Consider the following 17,610-nt stretch of genomic DNA (forward strand, 5'->3'; position numbering starts at 1 on the left):
TCAGTGTTTTTTTGAAAACAAAACTAATAGTAAAAAGAGTTTCAAGAGGATATTTTTCCTAGACCAGATTTAAATGAAAAAAACCTCTTTTTTATTATTCTTAAGAGACAATCCTCTTTGCTATATTGCATCCAAGAAGCCACAATTTCTTCCTCGGCTAAGACATCATCATATCTGCTTTGACTTGTCTTACAACAAAGCAAGTATTTGCAAAAGGATTAAGAGTATTCAAGACATTGTAAGAAGCGTGAGCAGCTCTCCTATCATGGGCATTGACTTTAACACCCAGTTCCCTGGGCTGTGCTATTATAAGTGGTGCCTTTTTCAAAGCCCTTTTCCATATCCATGCACAGGTGGAGAGGGAGTTAGGGTCTACTGTCATTTCCATTTCCTGCTCCCTGTGAAGCCTCTCTTTCTATCCTTTAGTCTCAGATTAAAATAGAAGACTCCCAAGCAGTAAAAAAGCTCATTAGCAGAAAAAATTTCTATTTCCAAGACAGAATCTGTTTATTTCATGAGAGAAGAAATTGATGGTAGTTAATGTCTAATGGAGAAAATTGTCCTTTGGACTGGACTACATCAGGGCTACTATAGGAATGAATCATACATTGGACTCCGATTTTTTTGTATCTGCATACCTTTACAATGTGTTGCCTTTTCCTGACTAAGCAGATTGCTCAATGTTAACAATGTGAAGGAATGAAAACCAGAAATCTATCCAACGACAACAAGTGCCTTGTAGCAAGTTTGTATTACCAATGCCCAACAATGGGTACTGCCTGGCTAGCACATAGTATATTTGTAAAATTAATTCCTTTTTTGATTTATTTTGTTTCTTCAGACAAGAAATGAGGGGGCATTGACAAGACCTCTTGAAAAGTAAGGCACCAAGAAAATAAGAACACCTCTGCCACTTAAACTCAAAAAAAAGCAAAATAGGCCAAAACAAACAAACTTGAATTCCCCAATGGCTCACAGCCTTGCAAATCTAGTGCTAGCTCTCTCACACATTACATAATTTTAAAGAATTTGTATAACTTCCTCGAGACTTTCTTTTTCCATGTATAAAATTAAAAGGTTAATCTAAAATATCTTAAAGCTCCTTCTCAGTTCAAGCATACCATGTATCCAAAGCAACTCCCATAAATATCTTGAAAAGTATTGTCCAAGCGTAATTTTTATGGGAACTCTCTCCCTTTGAAGAGAATACATGTAGGAGGCCAACAATTTCAGGGTATCATACATTTCAGGATACTATACTTCTCACCTCATGGGCTCAATAATCTTTTCTACTATTCCATTTATATGCCTGTCCTCCCCTTCTTAGCATTTGGTTCTTTTTATGAACGAATTAAAGAGTTCAGAGGGGTAAAGTGACCTGTCCAAAGTCACACAAAGTACCTAGGGATGAGGTCTAGATTTTTGTTTTGTTTTCTTTCCCAAGTTTCTCTTTGTGTTAAATGTGACCTTATTAAATGGTGTCATATTTATCACCATGACAGGACTTTTTGGGTTCCTGCTGGGCACACAGTAAGTTACCAGACCCCATGGGAACTTATGTGGCTCACAAAAGGCATGACTCCCACACATGAGCTTTCAATCTAAAATAATCCCATCTGTTTGACCTTTTGAGTACAGTATGTAAACATCTGTCCTTCACTAAGTAAATAATATCACTATCATTCAATTTAAATAGTCTTTACAGATAAAGAAACAGAGACTCAAAAGAAGTTAATTAATTTCTCCAAGACCATATGTCTAGAAATTACAAAGACTAGCACTAGACTGCAAGGTCTTCTTTCTTTTTGTTCAATTGATTTTGACCTAAACCATTTTACTTCTGAGCTGCATGGTACAGGGGAAAAAAAATCAAAATCCTGTACAACTCAAAACCTTTTCTCTTATACATTAAAAATAGACTTCCCAAGTCTCAGAGATCATAGCAGAGCCATTTTAAATCTAGCACAGTGAGTATCACAATCTCTCCTGGAAGAAACAAACAGTGGACTTCTATCATTAACCGAGCATCTTCTAAGGTTAGGCAAAGAAAAAGCTAGGATTCCTGGGGATCATAAGACAGGGTAAGCCATGAGCCCCGCCCTCCCTTTGGAGAGGCAATGCATATGGACTCTTAAAAAGACATCTTGTAGTGTAAGGTAGTAAGTGAATAGAAAGCGGCACTTCTCCAGATTCACTAACGCTCATATTTATTAAGTATTTTCTATATGTAAGTTACTGAGTGTTACAATGACTGCTAAAATTCTTTTAACAGTGTTGAGTAATCCCTAAGAGAAAACTGAAGAAAGAACCAAACCGAGGCGAGTAGATCACTTGAGGTCAGGAGTTCAAGACCAGCCTGGCCAACATGGCGAAACCCTGTCTCTACTAAAAAAAAAAAATTAGCTGGGCGTGGTGGTGGGAGCCTGTAATCCCAGCTAGTCAGGAGGCTGAGGCAGTAGAATTGCTTGAGCCCAGGAGGTGGAGGTTGCAGTGAGCCGAGATCACACCACTGCACTACAGCCTGGGCAACAGAACGAGAGTCTGTCTCAAAAAAAAAAAAAAAAAAAAAATTCTTAACGAAGGAGCATTCTTGACAATGGAGTATTATACAGTGTTCCATGGGTCTGTGCATGCACGTGTGCATTTGTTCCCTCTTCTCACTATCGCTGCTGTTAATTAAATTAATTATCCTGTCAAGGATACCAATATAGTAGCAGAATTACCCAAACAGTATCTCATTATAGATGAAAAGGACCTTATTAGATTCTGCTATGGTTTGAATGTGTCCTCCAAATTTTATCTATTGGAAACTTAAGCCTGAAATTTATTACGCTGATTGAAGGTGGAGACTTTGGGATGTATTGAGGACTAGATGAGGTCAACAGAGTGGGCCCCCCCATGATGGGACTGGTGGCTTTATAAGAAGAGAGACCTGAACTGACACACGCACTTTTGTTCTCTAGCCATATGATGCCTTTACACAGCAAGAAGACCCTCCCAAAATGTGGCCACCTGATCTTGGACTTTCTGGGCTCCAGAATCATGAGCTAAATAAACCTCTATTCTTTATAAATTACCCAGTCTGTGGTGTTCAGCTACAGCAACAGAAAATGGACTATGACAGATACTTAGTCCACATTTCTGCCTTTCCTTCATACAGAATTATTTCCCTAACATCCCTCACATAAGTGCTGAGCCTCTGTTTGCATATTTCTATTGGAAGGAGGTTACTCTTTCTTGAGCTACCACATTCCACTTGAGAAACTAACTCTAACTACTAAAATATTTTTCCTTATGTATTAGTATTCTAAATTTTAGGACATGTGCCATGACAACCCTAGGATTCAGATGTGTCTCTCAAGCCAGTGGAAGTAGTAGAGTCAGGCTAATCCATGGAAGAGAGATTCAGGAAACAAAGGTTTGACTCAAAGACAATAAGATGGTGTCAGAGGGTGGGGCCTATTTGAATATACCACATTGACAGTTTTTCATATATTCCTCCAGCCCCCAGGCACTCAATACTGAGTCCTTTGACACAACATGTACACTGAAGAGAAGAAACAATAACACAAATCTCTACATAAGATGTTAGGATCACAGGTTAATCCTAATCTACTGTATACAGCTTATATTGGGGTTTAGACACAAGTCGACTACAGGCAGCATATCAGGGCTAGAATTCTTTTTTGAGCAGAGAGCAGGAGTAGCCTACAACTGGATTGGGAAAGAAGGAAGCACATCATGAAGTGGCTCTAGGTTTTTAATCAATCAGTGACCTCAACCAATGATATTGCCACAGTGAATCAGAACGAGAGAGAAGACACATGCTGGACAGAATGCAGAAAGTAGCTGAGAAGCCTCTTCCAAACATGAAACTTTGTCTGGAGGATTCTCAAAGCTATCTGAAATGAATCTGAGAAGATGAGACATTCTCGGTGAGCGCAATGAAGCCTTTCAGCCCATGGGTGAACAGGTGAAGGAAGGAAGGAAGGAAGGAAGGAAGAAGCGAAGGAAGGAAGGAAGGAAGGAAGGAAGGAAGGAAGGAAGGAAGGAAGGAAAGAAAGGAGGGAGGGAGGAGGGGAGAGTGAGTGAGAGAGAGAGAGAAGGAAGGAAGGAAGGAAGGAAGGAAGGAAGGAAGGAAGGAAGGAAGGAAGGAAGGAAGGAAGGAAGGAAGGAAGGAAGGAAAGGAAAGAAAAGAAAAGAAAAGAAAAGAAAAGAAAAAGGAGGGGAGGGGAGAGGAGAAGAGAAGAGAAGAAGACATAAATATCAAATCAAAGACCACCTCCCTAAATTTTCCATCCACTGAGCTAGGTGCTGTCTTTTAAAGAAAATAGTCTTTGTGGGCTGCTTCTACTTCCCTAGAGTAGCTCCTCAGAAGTTGGAAAGCACGTATTAAGGATGCCCCTGAATCTTCATCTTGACCTCAAGTAGCCTAGTGTCCAATTTCCTCCCCAGCCTATTCTTCATCCTCTGGGAAGTCTAGTTTCTCAATGTTTCCAACATTGTAGATGTTCTTTGGCTTCTAGTAAAAATAATTCCTATACCATGTCACTCTCCTGAGATTTCAGGACTCCTACATACTGAAACAGCCCTCATTTTCCCAAGATTTGACAAGGAACATCATCTCATCATTACCCTCAAGAGCCCCTGAAGGGCGGGGGGCAAGGTACCCAAAAGCCCAATATGCCATGTGAATTAATGCTCTGGAGCCCAGCTTATTGCCATCCTAACGTAAATGTTATAATAAAATATTAAACTGTATATATAATTGATGCTTACTTTATAGTAATTCAGGGTCTAGGTTGTTTCAATAAAATTCATTATTTACAATTTTCTACTAGAATTGATTTCTTTGTTGATATCTCCCTTAATTGTTCAAACCGTATAACACTTTTTCCTAGGCAGCATTTAAATAATTACAATATTCCTCTTGATTTAGAGTTAGTATCTAGGTTTCTGATAGACAGTGTTATAAATACTCTTTTTTGCATAATGAAAACTGTCTACATCTATGTTATTCAGAGATATTTATAGACAGATATATTTAGTCTAAGTCATGTTCTACCCATTATAGTAAGAACCTAAGTTCTAGTTCTTGCATATCTGATTCTACTACCAATTGTTCAGGGCTCCAGAAGACTATGGTCTATGTTTATAATAAAGGGCATATGCAAGTAGAGTACATTTTATCCATTAAATTTATCTAAGTTATCACAATTTAAAATATTAACATAATTTACATTGAAAAGCAATATAAAGGTTGGAAAGTATACTCTCAGTGTCCCTGCCTTTGTAGTGCAGGAGGGGGCAGGTAAATTGACATAACTTGGAAACTTTGCCAAGTCATTCACTCAGTGGAGGGAAAAACCCATGAGAGGATTCTCTTGGTTCCTCACTGCAGTAATATGTAAACCTCCTTGCAAAAGAAGACAAGCAAAGGAGGCCTATTTCTCTCCATTCAGGAGTATATGCAATTCCAAAATATAAAGGAAATTCATACTTACTGATCTAAGTTCTTTTCCACCATTCACAAGCCATCTGAAGAGCTGAACTTTTTAGAACTGTTATTTACTTATGTTGTAGATAATGTAATAATGAATAAAGACTAAGAATCATACGATCTCACCCAAAAGAAACACGTGTTTTAGGCAAGACATTAAATTTTCTGGCCCTTGTTCAACTACAAGTCAACTGGGAGATTAATCATTGTAAAACAAAAAAAAAAAAAGGAAAAATGTTTCTTAATAATTTTGTATATTTGGGTATGGAGAAGATAAAATTATTAGTTTATTGTTTTGCTAATTAAAAGTTATAAAATAAAACCAAGTAATTTAAACATATGAAAGAGTATATTTAAGCCATTTGATTTCTTTTCTCGGTATTTTTTTTTATTTCTGATGAATAACGCTACCCCTAAAGCATTAATCACATGTTACCCTTTATTTAATAAGTACACTGAACCATGTGACATCTATTGCTGTCCTTTTTTAGTTTTTAAATATGCACTGTTAATTGGCTTTTTGCATTACAATTATTCATAACATCTTTAAGGGCAAATACCATTTCTCACACTACTTTCTATCTTTCCAGAACACCTAAAATACTATCTTCAAAAATTATTCATTTGCTTGGCCGGGCGCAGGTCTGTGATCCCAGCACTTTGGGAGGCCAATGCGGGTGAATCACCTGAGGCCAGGAGTTTAAGATCAGCCTGGAAAACATGGTGAAACCCCATCTCTACTAAAAATACAAAAAATAAAAAAATAAAACTGGGCATGGTGGCACATGCCTGTAATACCAACTACTTGGGAGGCTGAGGCATGAGAATCCTTTGAAACCTGGGAGGCACAGGTTGCAGTGAACCAAGATGATGCCACTGCACTCCAGCCTGGGCAACACAGCAAGATTCTGTCTCAAAAAGAAAAAATCATTCATTCACTTATTCATTGAACAGTCTATGTGTTCACCATGTGCCAGGAGCTGGGGATATAGTTCTTGCCCTCAGAAAGCTTGAAATAACTGACCCCTGAAACAGACAGAAGGGGCCCTAGCCCAGATCACCTGAAACAGGGGACAGGGGACACAGATGAAGGTTGAGGAAGTCTATGTAAAGGAGGTGATGCTGGTTTCTTTTCTGGAAAAACAAATAAGTAGGAATTCTCAATGGAAGGCAGGTGGGCAACTGGTTCACAGGGGGCTTTATACATAGTAAGCACTTGATAAATAATTATCTCCTTGTTCTGGAATAAGTGGTATTGACTTGAAATGAGTGACCTTTCAACCCTAAGAATCTTTGGGTCTCTGACTTTTTTAAGTCATTAAAGGCCTATTTATTAAGTCAATGCTTCAGGCTTTCTCGTCACCAAAGACCATGTTTCTTCACTAACAGAACAGAAAACAGGACTGCTTTTTAAGAAAAGGAAATAACACCCTCAGGCTTGATGTCCATATGTCCATTCTAAAAGTAATATACACTAATTTGGGCATTTTTGAAAAATGAAGAAAAAGGAAAGGAAAAAAAATCACACATCCCACTACTAATAATCATTGTTAATAAAAATGGTGCATTTCTTTCCAGTCTTTTTTTATTTTGCAAAGTTTTTGATTTATTATTTTTACATAGTTGCAATGGTATTAATTAACAGTGCATATTTTAAAAGTTAAACCCACAGTACTAGATGTCACACAGCACAATGTGCTGAATTGTTAATTAAATGGTAGCACATTATTACTTTAGGAATTGCTTCTTTCATGGGAAACCAAAAGTAAGCTTTTATATTAACATTATGACAAAGCATCATTATAAGTATCAGTTTTATTGGCCCCATATGCCATGGAGATTTCATAAGATGTACAAAATGTAATCAATCATTCTGTTGTTAGAAATATAGGTTATTTCCAGGATTTCAAGGTTCTAACTAATTCTGCAATGGGCATGTTTATATACAATGATTTTTCCTCCTATATTTTGTATTCATTTTAGGATCAAGTCTTAGAATTAGAATGAACGGATCAAATGGTAGAATGTTTCAAAGGCTTATAATACATATTGCCAAATTGCTTTTCAGAAAGAATATCAATTTTCACTTCTACCACCCATGATAGTTTTTTGACTGTTAACAGCAGTAAATATTGTCATTAAAATCTTTGTTGATTTGATAGTTTAAGAAAATTGTCCAAATTTGCATTTATTTGATTATTACAGAAGTTAGACATTTTTCCCCTTTGTTACTTTCTTGTATTTATTTGAGGGCCTAAAGTTGAATTGACATTAGGTCAAAATCAATAGCTTAGGTCACCTCCATATAGACCAGCATGAAGGCTTCTGAGTTTCTGCAATTGCTACATCGCCACTCCACATGAAAACTAAAATTATCTCTTTGACCACAAATTTGCAATAAGAATACTTCTCAGAGGTTACACTATGTTTCAAGAGAACTCTAGGTCAGGTGTCCCAGGACTTGAGCCCATTTTCACTAGAACCTGTCACGGTTTTCTGCACTTCCACATCCATAAGAGGCATCTCTTTGTGCTGTTTTACAACAGATGTGTTTTCTGATAGACTCCATGCTCCATGAAAGCCAGAACTTGGAAGTTCACTATGGTATCCTCATTGCACACTGCAGAGCTCGAGAGACAGCACCTCCTTCCTCTATTTGTCAGACTTGGTGTGATGCAAAAGAAGAGACATTCTGGAGTACATCAGAGGAGCATCTTCTGAGAGAAAAGCGTTCTGAATCCTGCCTCCCCCACGGCCATACCCTAGAACAGCTTCTATTCCATTTCCACTGCTTGGGAGCACTTTTGTCCTTCCTCAAAGACATATTTTGGAGCACTGAATGCTTGTCTCTATTTATCTGTAAATACAATTTGACCCTCATAATCATTAGGCACAAAGCAGTAATCGCTGTGCTACTGCTCCAGGCATAGGATAATTAGCAAAGAGAAATTCCTCCATCCGTATGCCCTGTGATTTCATCTAACTTCTGGGTTTTGTCTAACTGTTCAGCATCTTAGTTTGTATCCTAAATTCATCAAAATTCATATATAATACATTATTTTGATCTCAGATTTATGTAGAACATACTACTTGGGGAAAGTGCATTCAGTGCAGCAAAAGAGTTTATTCCAGTTTTTTGGGTTCTTTGTTTTGTTTTATTTTTTGGAGACAGAGCCTTGTTCTGTTGCCCAGGCTGGAGTGCAGCGACACAATCTCGGCTCACTGCAACTTCTGCCTCCTGAGTTCAAGCAATTCTCCTGCCTCAGCCTCCCAAGTAGGTGGGATTAGAGGCACCTGCCACCAGTCTTGGCTAATTTTTGTATTTTTAGTAGACGAGGTTTCACCATTTTTGTTGGCCAGGCTGGTCTTGAACCCCTGACCTCAAGAGATCCGCCTGCCTCAGCCTCCCAAAGTGTTGGTGCTACAGAGCCACCACGCCCAGTCTATTCCAGTTTTGATAAATACTGCCTCACTCTGTGTTTCTGGTGGACCGCTCTGTGAACTATTCATGTCTCAAGGATTCGACTAGTATTTATTCAGATTTTGTGCATGCCTTTTACTGGATTAGTTGCTCTCACATGCTATTCTATTCCATTTTTACAAAAACCATATTAGGTAAATATAATTTTCCCATTTATTTTAAATGTGATTTAATGACGTATGCAACTTCATCCATGCCAGAATGTAAACCTAGATCTCTTTATCTTCAGTCCAATGCTTTTTTGTAAGTAGGCATGGCCTGTCCCATGTATCTTTGCATTGTAATACCCCTTCACTGTTTGCCATTGCATGCTGTGTATGCTATGGAATATTCATCACAGCATTTATCACACTGAAATTGTTGAATTGCTTGCTTTTCTCCCCCCATAGGCTATAAGTCTATTGAGGGCAAGAATCATGTTCTATTTGATATTATATCCCCAGAGCCCAACAGACTGCCTAGAATTAGTGGGTATTCAATAATATTGTTAATTATTGCATAATTAAATCAGTAAGCCAATTGATAAACTGATGGAGATGGACTGTTTGGGTTATATGCTGCTGTGTTTTGCACATGAAAAAGTCTAAGAACAACTTACAGTTTGCTTTTTGTTAAACTAAGTAAAATGTATTTTAAATTGAGTGTTCATTATATTGTATCTCCAAACTCTGTTATCCTACTTGGCCTTTGCTAGCTCCATTCTCCAACAAGTTGTAGAAAATTGCTACAAGTACCCTATTTCTGTTTTACTTTTTGTTTTTTATTGCTGTATGTGAACTATCACCACAAACAACTCATTTATCTCTATAGAATAGAATACAAGCAACAGAATTTTTCATCTTTCCTCCATCTTGCTTTCCCTGTACTCTCAAATATAAATTGGAAAAGAATTCTAAAACCTCACTGACACTTTAAATACTCAACTAAATTTTACTCAATAATCTCTTATCCAAGTGAATTTCCAGCACCTACTAAAATGGCTTCAGCGACAGGAAACTCTCTTCCTCCTGATGGACCTTGTTCGAAATTTAGACTTCTCTAAATAGGAACTGGAAATGAATGAAATGTGCTAATTGGTAGAAGTGTGAATTGGTACAAACTTAAAAATATAAATCACGAAACTTTAAAGTGTGCATACATTTCTAGCAGGTAATCCTAACAATCTGTCTAAGTGACCAGAGATATACACCACGATCTATGTTTAAGGATATTCTTTGTAGTGTCATTTATAATAATAAAAAAGAAAGAAAATTGAAAATCACCTGTTCGCCCAACTATACAAAATTTTTACTAAATGATGGTTCACATGTATAACAGGGTACAGTGGGATCATTGAAAATGATGCTCTATATACTAGCTAATGAAATGAAGAAACAGTCATTGGTAAGTGAAAAAGTCGAGTTACGGAACAGTTATAAAAATATCTATATAACAGAAAATAATCTGCTTCCTTTTATAAAATGTATATTTGCATGCACAGAAAACAAAGTCTGGAAAAATAGAGAAAAATGTTGATAGTCATTTCCTTTTTAAAATTTTTGAGCAGTGGATTATGAGTAGTATATTTTCTTTATACTTTACTCTTTCCTTGCAGATTTTCTAAAAGAAACATTTGTTACTTCTATAATCAGAAGAAAAGCAAGTTTAGTGTAGGTCTTTTCTTGAACCAAAATTTCTTTATTTTTTAAATAACTTCAGCATATTTGTACATGACAATATATAAAAGAAAAAACTCCTTCCTACGCAGGAAATTAGTTTAAACATTTGAAGCAACTGCATGCCTCTCTCCCTGCCTGACGCCTTCTCTTATCGGCTGAGCATCTATGGTTTCTCCCACTCTAGCTCTCCTACAATACCTTCTCTGCACAGCAGCTAGAGTGATCTTATGCAACAGAACCATCATTTCCCTGCTCAGAACTTTCCAAGGTGTTCTCCTCATGCTCAGAGCAAAAGCCAGGCCTACTAGGCTGCCTGTCTGATCTTATTTCCTGCCACTGTTAATTGCTTACTCCACTTTGGCCTCGAAATTGTCTGGCTCCCATGTTCCCATCTCAGGACCTTTTCACTTGCTAGTCCTTCTACCTGGAATTTCTCTCCCTCAGATAATCTGTGTCTTGACCCCTCCCTGCATTTGGGTCCACTCAAATGTCACCTCCCTGGCTTCCCTGAACACTGTCTCAAAACCAGCATTCCTGTGCCTCTCAATCTCCCCACCCTGCCTTATTTTTCCTCCTAGCACTAATTACTACAAGATTGTTGTCCGTTTTATTTGTCTTACTACTTATGGCCTGTCATCCCAACCAGAATGTGAGTTCCATAAATGCTAGGGTGTCCATGTTTTTTCACTGCGATAGTCCTCATTGCCTAAAGAAGACCAAGACCATGCATAGGTTTAAATCAAGGAAGGAAATGGTTTTAAGTTTTCTCTCCCAGCTGCTGGAAGTCCAAGCTCCCCAACCTGAAATCAAGGTCATGTGTCCAGGAAAGACCACCATGCTCCAGGTATGTTCTGGCCATGAGGAGCAGCGTCCCCTTCCTGCTTCCCTCTCCTCCTCCTCATCCCTCATGCAGTTCTCTAATATGCCTCTACATTCAAATGACATCTCTAGCAGCCACACCGCACTTCTCACTCACACTGAGCATCTAATGAGCACACTGCTGAGAATCAGGTAGGCGCCAAAGCTTCCAATTAATATTTATTTGCTCTATCTACAAATGAAGAGACCTGAACTTACATACACTATATTAAGGGAAAACTTCCACACCAAAAGTTTTCCTTCTAGAAAAGTATTTGAAAAAAATTTTTTCTGAGGTCAAAAATGCTTAAAATGAAAGAATGAGAAAGAGAGAACTGAATAACACCTGAAGCCTGTGGGAGCTTCAAGTCCTGGCCCCAGTGACAGATTCAACAATGAACAACTTGTTTGTGCACCGTCTTGGCAAAAACACACAGCTGGCGAAGGCATGACTCAGAGAACAAGGAACAGGACATGCAACAGTTATTCAGGCAGATCCACCCAGGCAGGCAGACGAGCACCCAAGTCTCTAGAACTTTGTGGAACAAACAGGTAGATGGACATGAGGCCACGATATAAAACAAAATATGCACTAATTATATGACAAACTAAAATAAGTTTGAGTCCACGAGTGAATTGTAATAGAAGGGGGAAAAACCTCAGTGATAGAATCTGTGGCTCTGTCTTTCATAAGATCTTAAATGTCTCCATTTAAGAAAACTAAATCAGATACCAACATAATATGAACATGAAAATGTATTCATTTCACAATCATCTGTGAGACTACACCATTAAAAATGGAGTTGTTAAGACTATTACTAATGGAATTTTTGTTAAGAAGTTTCATTTTGAACAAAATGCAACTGTCTTTTTCTCAAAATCTATTATGTCATTCAAGGTCATGGTGCTGACTTGGCTCTAATAAAGTCTATCAATAAAGACCAACCAGGCTGGGGAAGGAAAGTAGTATTGAGACGTAGATAAAGGGGAGACTTTTATTTTTATCCCACTAATGTAATTTTTAAAATTGTGTTAAAATACACACAACATAAAATTTACCATCATAACCATTTTAAATGTTCAGCTTAGTAGTGTGCAACACACACTGTTGTTCAATCTCCAAAACTTTTATCTTGAAAACCTGAAATCCATTAAATAATAACTTCTCCATAAGCTCTTGTGTGGCTAGAATTCTTAACAATTAGAATATAGTGCTAGGCTGGGCACGGTGGCTCATGCCTGTAATCCCAGCATTTTAGGAGGCCAAGACGGGTAGATCACCTGAGGTCAAGAGTTCAAGACCAGCCTGTCCAACATGGTGAAACCCCATCTCTACTAATAATACAAAAAATTAGCTGGGTGTGGTGGCGGGCGCCTGTAATCCCAGCTACTCGGGAGGCTGAGGCAGGAGAATTGCTTAAACCCAGGAGGCAGAGGTCGCAGTGGGCCGAGATCACACCATTGCACTCCAACCCGGGCAACAAGAGCAAAACTCCATCTCAAAGAAAAAAAAAAAAATAGAATATAGTCCTAAAATTAAAAAGTATAAAAGGAAAATCTTGAATTCATATGTGAAAGAAGATTGTGTTTAATTCATACATGCATGGAAAATTCAACCCTTGAAATAATAACATGATCTTTTTTTTTTTTTTTTTTGAGATGGAGTCTTGCTCTGTCGCCCAGGCTGGAGTGCAGTGGCGCAATCTCAGCTCACTGCAAGCTCCGCCTCCCGGGTTCACGCCATTCTCCTGCCTCAGCCTCCCAAGTAGCTGGGACTACAGGCGCCCGCCACCAAGTCCCGCTAATTTTTTTGTATTTTTAGTAGACATAGGGTTTCACCATGTTAGCCAGGATGGTCTCTATCTCTTGACCTCATGATCCGCCAGCCTCAGCCTCCCAAAGTGCTGAGATTACAGGTGTGAGCCACCACACCCAGCCATAATAACATGATCTTAATAAGACTGGTCAAAATCTAGAAAGAAGACAAACCAATTTTTTTGAAAGTTTGTTCCACAAATGTATCTATCTGCTAGAAGTTATTTGGATAACTAACAAATATTTAAAGTACAGACTCATAAGTAGATTAAATACTAAGTTGTTCCATTCTTCAAAATGCAATGCCAAATTCATCTCCCTGTTACTCACTAACAATTTCCATTGACTACAATTACTCATAAATATTTGAATAAAAACCTATTACTAGTGGTAACTTGAAGAACCATGGTCAAAGTCTCCTCTCAGCCATGCACACATAGCCACTGAAAGGACATTTTTATATTAGAGGACACTGTTGACTAATCCTTCCAAGGAACTTGGCTTGGGAGTCTACAGTTCACCAATAAACCTGGATTCAAACATCTACCTATGGGTTTTCCCTTAATATCCAGTTTCCCTGGAACTTACCCAAACACTGAATCATCACTTTTTATTGTATCATCTCTGCCAAACTCTGTATTCACAGTGATACCACCTTGTTGAAGTGGGGGAGGAAGTAGTACATCTAAATATATCCCTAGAATTCAGCCATTTTCTTACCTATTCACATGTCATTTTGGTACTGAAATCCATGGCTAGGTCCATGTTACTGGTGAAAATACACTTTTCACTGCCCCCTTGTCCTGTCACTTGAAAAGAGCACTTGGATAAAAAAATACTTTCGTGTTTCCTCTGTGACGGACTGGGAGAAGGAGTGGTGGGGGAACCAATTAAAATCCATTAACAGTTGCCTAAGCTTTTATACCTAAGAGAGAATCATACACAACATCTCAATCTAATTAACAATGTCTCTCTACCAAAATTAAATAATAAAATTTTTCTTAAACAGAAAGTAAAAACCTGCATGTTCTCTCTTGCAAGTGGGAGCTAAGCACTGGGTATGCATAAACATATAGAGTAGAATGACAGACCCTAGACATTCCAACAGGAGGGAGGACGGGACAGAGGAAGGGATGAAATGCTACTTATTGGGTACAACATATACTATTTGGGTGATGGATACAAAAATAAAAGTAAAAATTATAAACCGTGCTGCCCTCACTCAAAAAGAAATCCTTAAACTTCCTGTGAACTCAGTTAATCCCAGGAGCTCTTAATTTGCAATTAGCAAATATAAAATAGCACTTCACATTTATATAGGGCTTTAGACTTTTCACAGTGCTATCCTGAACATTATCTCGTTTTGATCTTCAGAACTATTCAGGGTGGTAAATATTGTTATTTCCATGTTACAGATGAAGAAATTAAGATGCAGACTATTTGAGTAAACTGTGCCTAGATTACACATGAAGCAGCACGTGTGAAGGCAGGATTTTAAGCCCAGGTCTTCCAGTAACAATTTCAAGCGCTTATCACAATACTAGTCTTTCTTTGCAGGTTCGTTCATTAAATGTTCGTTTTTGGCAAATTCTAACACCATTTATAACCAGTAGGAAAAAAACATATAGACTTTTTTTCCTTAGGCTAAATCACCCCATTCATATGCAGACATCAGATTTATAAAATGATTGGTGCAGACTAAAGGCACGAAATCTATTATTCCATTCATACTTCTCCTTTTGTTCCCCCTTATATAGGTTGTCCACACAGCTGATTTATGCAGATGTTACGATTTTCTAATCTCTGTATATTTGAAATTAGTTTAAAATGTCAAAGAGTTTTGGTATTTTAGGTTTTACACTTCATGTATTTCTCCTTGTGTGTTATGATTTCTGCCAAGCACCAAATTTAGCAGCGTCTCAGAGCTTTTTCTAGCCTGTCCCAAACAAGAAGCACTAGAAATTACTGAAGACAAGTTGGCCTTGTGAAATTTCCAAACTAGTTTCTAAACCAACGAAATTGAGTGAGATAAATTTAGAACACTTGGGAGCTTTGAAAGTCTATTTGGATAAATTTCAGTTACTGCCAATGTGAAAGCGTGTCCTAGAAACGGGAAGGGTGATCAAAGTCTCACCTCTGAGTAACATTCAGCCATCATAAAATGCAAAAGGGCAAATTTTGCTTTGTTGGGAAAGGAGAACACATTCTTTATTCAGAGACCAAAACACTTTCAGATGGGTTGGTAAGAGGATTTTTGCTTTTATTGTCATTGTTACAGTTTTTATTATTTTATTGGACTTAAAAAATATATATATTTCCCTGGGGTTTTTTATCTAGACTCACAATCAAATCAATTTTTAAAATTATTCTTCTTATGGTAAGTAACTGTTTTGTGGATTACAGGTGGAATAAAAAATTTACTGTACTGAATCATTAATGGTAGTGAATTCATTCCAAGGTGATCGATAAAGCACTATATCTGTGGCCCATTAATCAAAGGCAGGAAATCTTTTCAATGAAGAAAAGTGTTTACAGTATGCCAGAAATGCCATGTTTATTTCTGGAAAGCAAAATGTCCATATGCTAAGAATTTATGCCATTTGGTCCAATATGAATTCTAGGAATTTCTTGTAATACATTAGTCCTAAATTCAGACAATGACATATATTCCCAAGATGTTTATAATGACATTATTTATAAGAGTGACAAATTGCACATAACCAAATTTGCCAATAAAAGGAAATATTTCAGTAAAGTATGCTATATTCACACAATGAAATATTATGTAGCAATTAAGTAGCATTATGAAGGCTTTAAAAAGTTCCACGGATATACTTTGGAACAGAAAGACTTGAGTTTGAATTCTGATTCTAATATTTTATCCAACTGTATAAAACCAATTTCACCTTTTTAATTGGTAATGAAGATGTAGAAAGATACATTAATTTAGAAATAATATACATAAAAGATGGTACAAAGTCTGGTACGTTGCAAACAGTCAAGTATAATTACTATAAAATATTAAGAGGGAAAGATGAAAATGCAAAGCTGTTTACGTATTATAATGTACCTATGTAAAAATACATATGAATATTGGATAAAGACTGGAAGGGGCCAGGCGTGGTGGCTCATGCCTGTAATCCCCAGCACTTTGGGAGGCCGAGGTGGGTGGATCACGAGGTCAGGAGATCAAGACCATCCTGGCCAACATGGTGAAACCCCATCTCTACTAAAAATACAAAAAAAATTACCTGGGTGTGGTGGCACATGCCTGTAGTCCCAGCTACTCGGGAGGCAGGAGAATCACTTGGACCCAGGAGGCGGAGGTTGTGGTAAGCTGAGGTCGCACCACTGCACTCTAGCCTGGCTGACAGAGCAAAACTTTGTCTCGAAAAAAACAAAACAAAACAAAAAAGACTGGAAGGAAATACTAAAAAATCAGAAGGACAAAAGAGATTGTCTCCAGAAAGAAAATCTATATATTATACAAGTGTATGTGTAAGCTTTTCTGTATTTTTCCAGATATTTTCTAGGTAATATTAATTTCTTTATAATAAGAATAAAGAGATATTATTGCCATTTAAAGAAATATGTCTATTCAGGGGAAGATAGCATGAGTGATACGGTCATCTAGGAGAGGGAGAATAAATATACTAGGGAAATGTATCCTAGATTGTCTGGCAAAACTGAAAAATCACCTGAAGTTATTGGCATTGAATTTAAAATGAGATGACTGGGTGCTTTCCTCATGCCTGTAGAGAAAGCTGCCTGCATAGTTGACAAGAGAGTTGGATGATAACTGGGCTGGTTTATCAGAACAGTACAAGGGAGAAAGAAGTGAGAAAATTGATGGTGAAAGGTGAAAAGTAAGAATATAAAGGAGTAATGGAGAGTGAAAAGAGGTGGACTACAGGCCCTAGTAAGTCCTTAGTAGTATTGCTGAAGTAAAAATATTAGAGAAAGTAAGAAGGAAGACAGGGGCTAGAAGTTGGAGGGTAGGTTGCTTGAAATGGTGATTATGGAATGGTTAAAGGTGTTAGTACGACAAGGTCTGCGGTATTAACATGGAAGTGAGTTATTCAGATTGGAAGGTGGACAAGTAACTGACAGGCCAGAAGTTGAAGCCTTAAGATCTTTGTGGCCTTAAGATCACAAGGAATTATGATGGGTCCAGTGCTAGAGAGAATATAGGAATGAGATAAAACCCTCAAGGAAAATGTGAGTGTGAACAGGGGTTCTACAGGTGAATGTAACAAAGAAGGGCAGCAGATAGTATATTGAACAACTTGAGATTCAAA

At 37.6% G+C, this 17,610-nt stretch overlaps 1 long non-coding RNA gene across 1 annotated transcript in view; it reads right to left on the reverse strand.

Moving 5' to 3' along the window:
• LOC101020778 overlaps window positions 1–17,610 on the reverse strand; it is a 57,928-nt gene that overhangs the window by 26,714 nt on the left and 13,604 nt on the right. The gene's annotated exons all lie outside the window — the stretch shown is intronic.

This window comes from Papio anubis, chromosome 6 (genome assembly GCF_008728515.1).
Source record: "Papio anubis isolate 15944 chromosome 6, Panubis1.0, whole genome shotgun sequence".
In the NCBI taxonomy this organism is placed as follows: domain Eukaryota; kingdom Metazoa; phylum Chordata; class Mammalia; order Primates; family Cercopithecidae; genus Papio; species Papio anubis.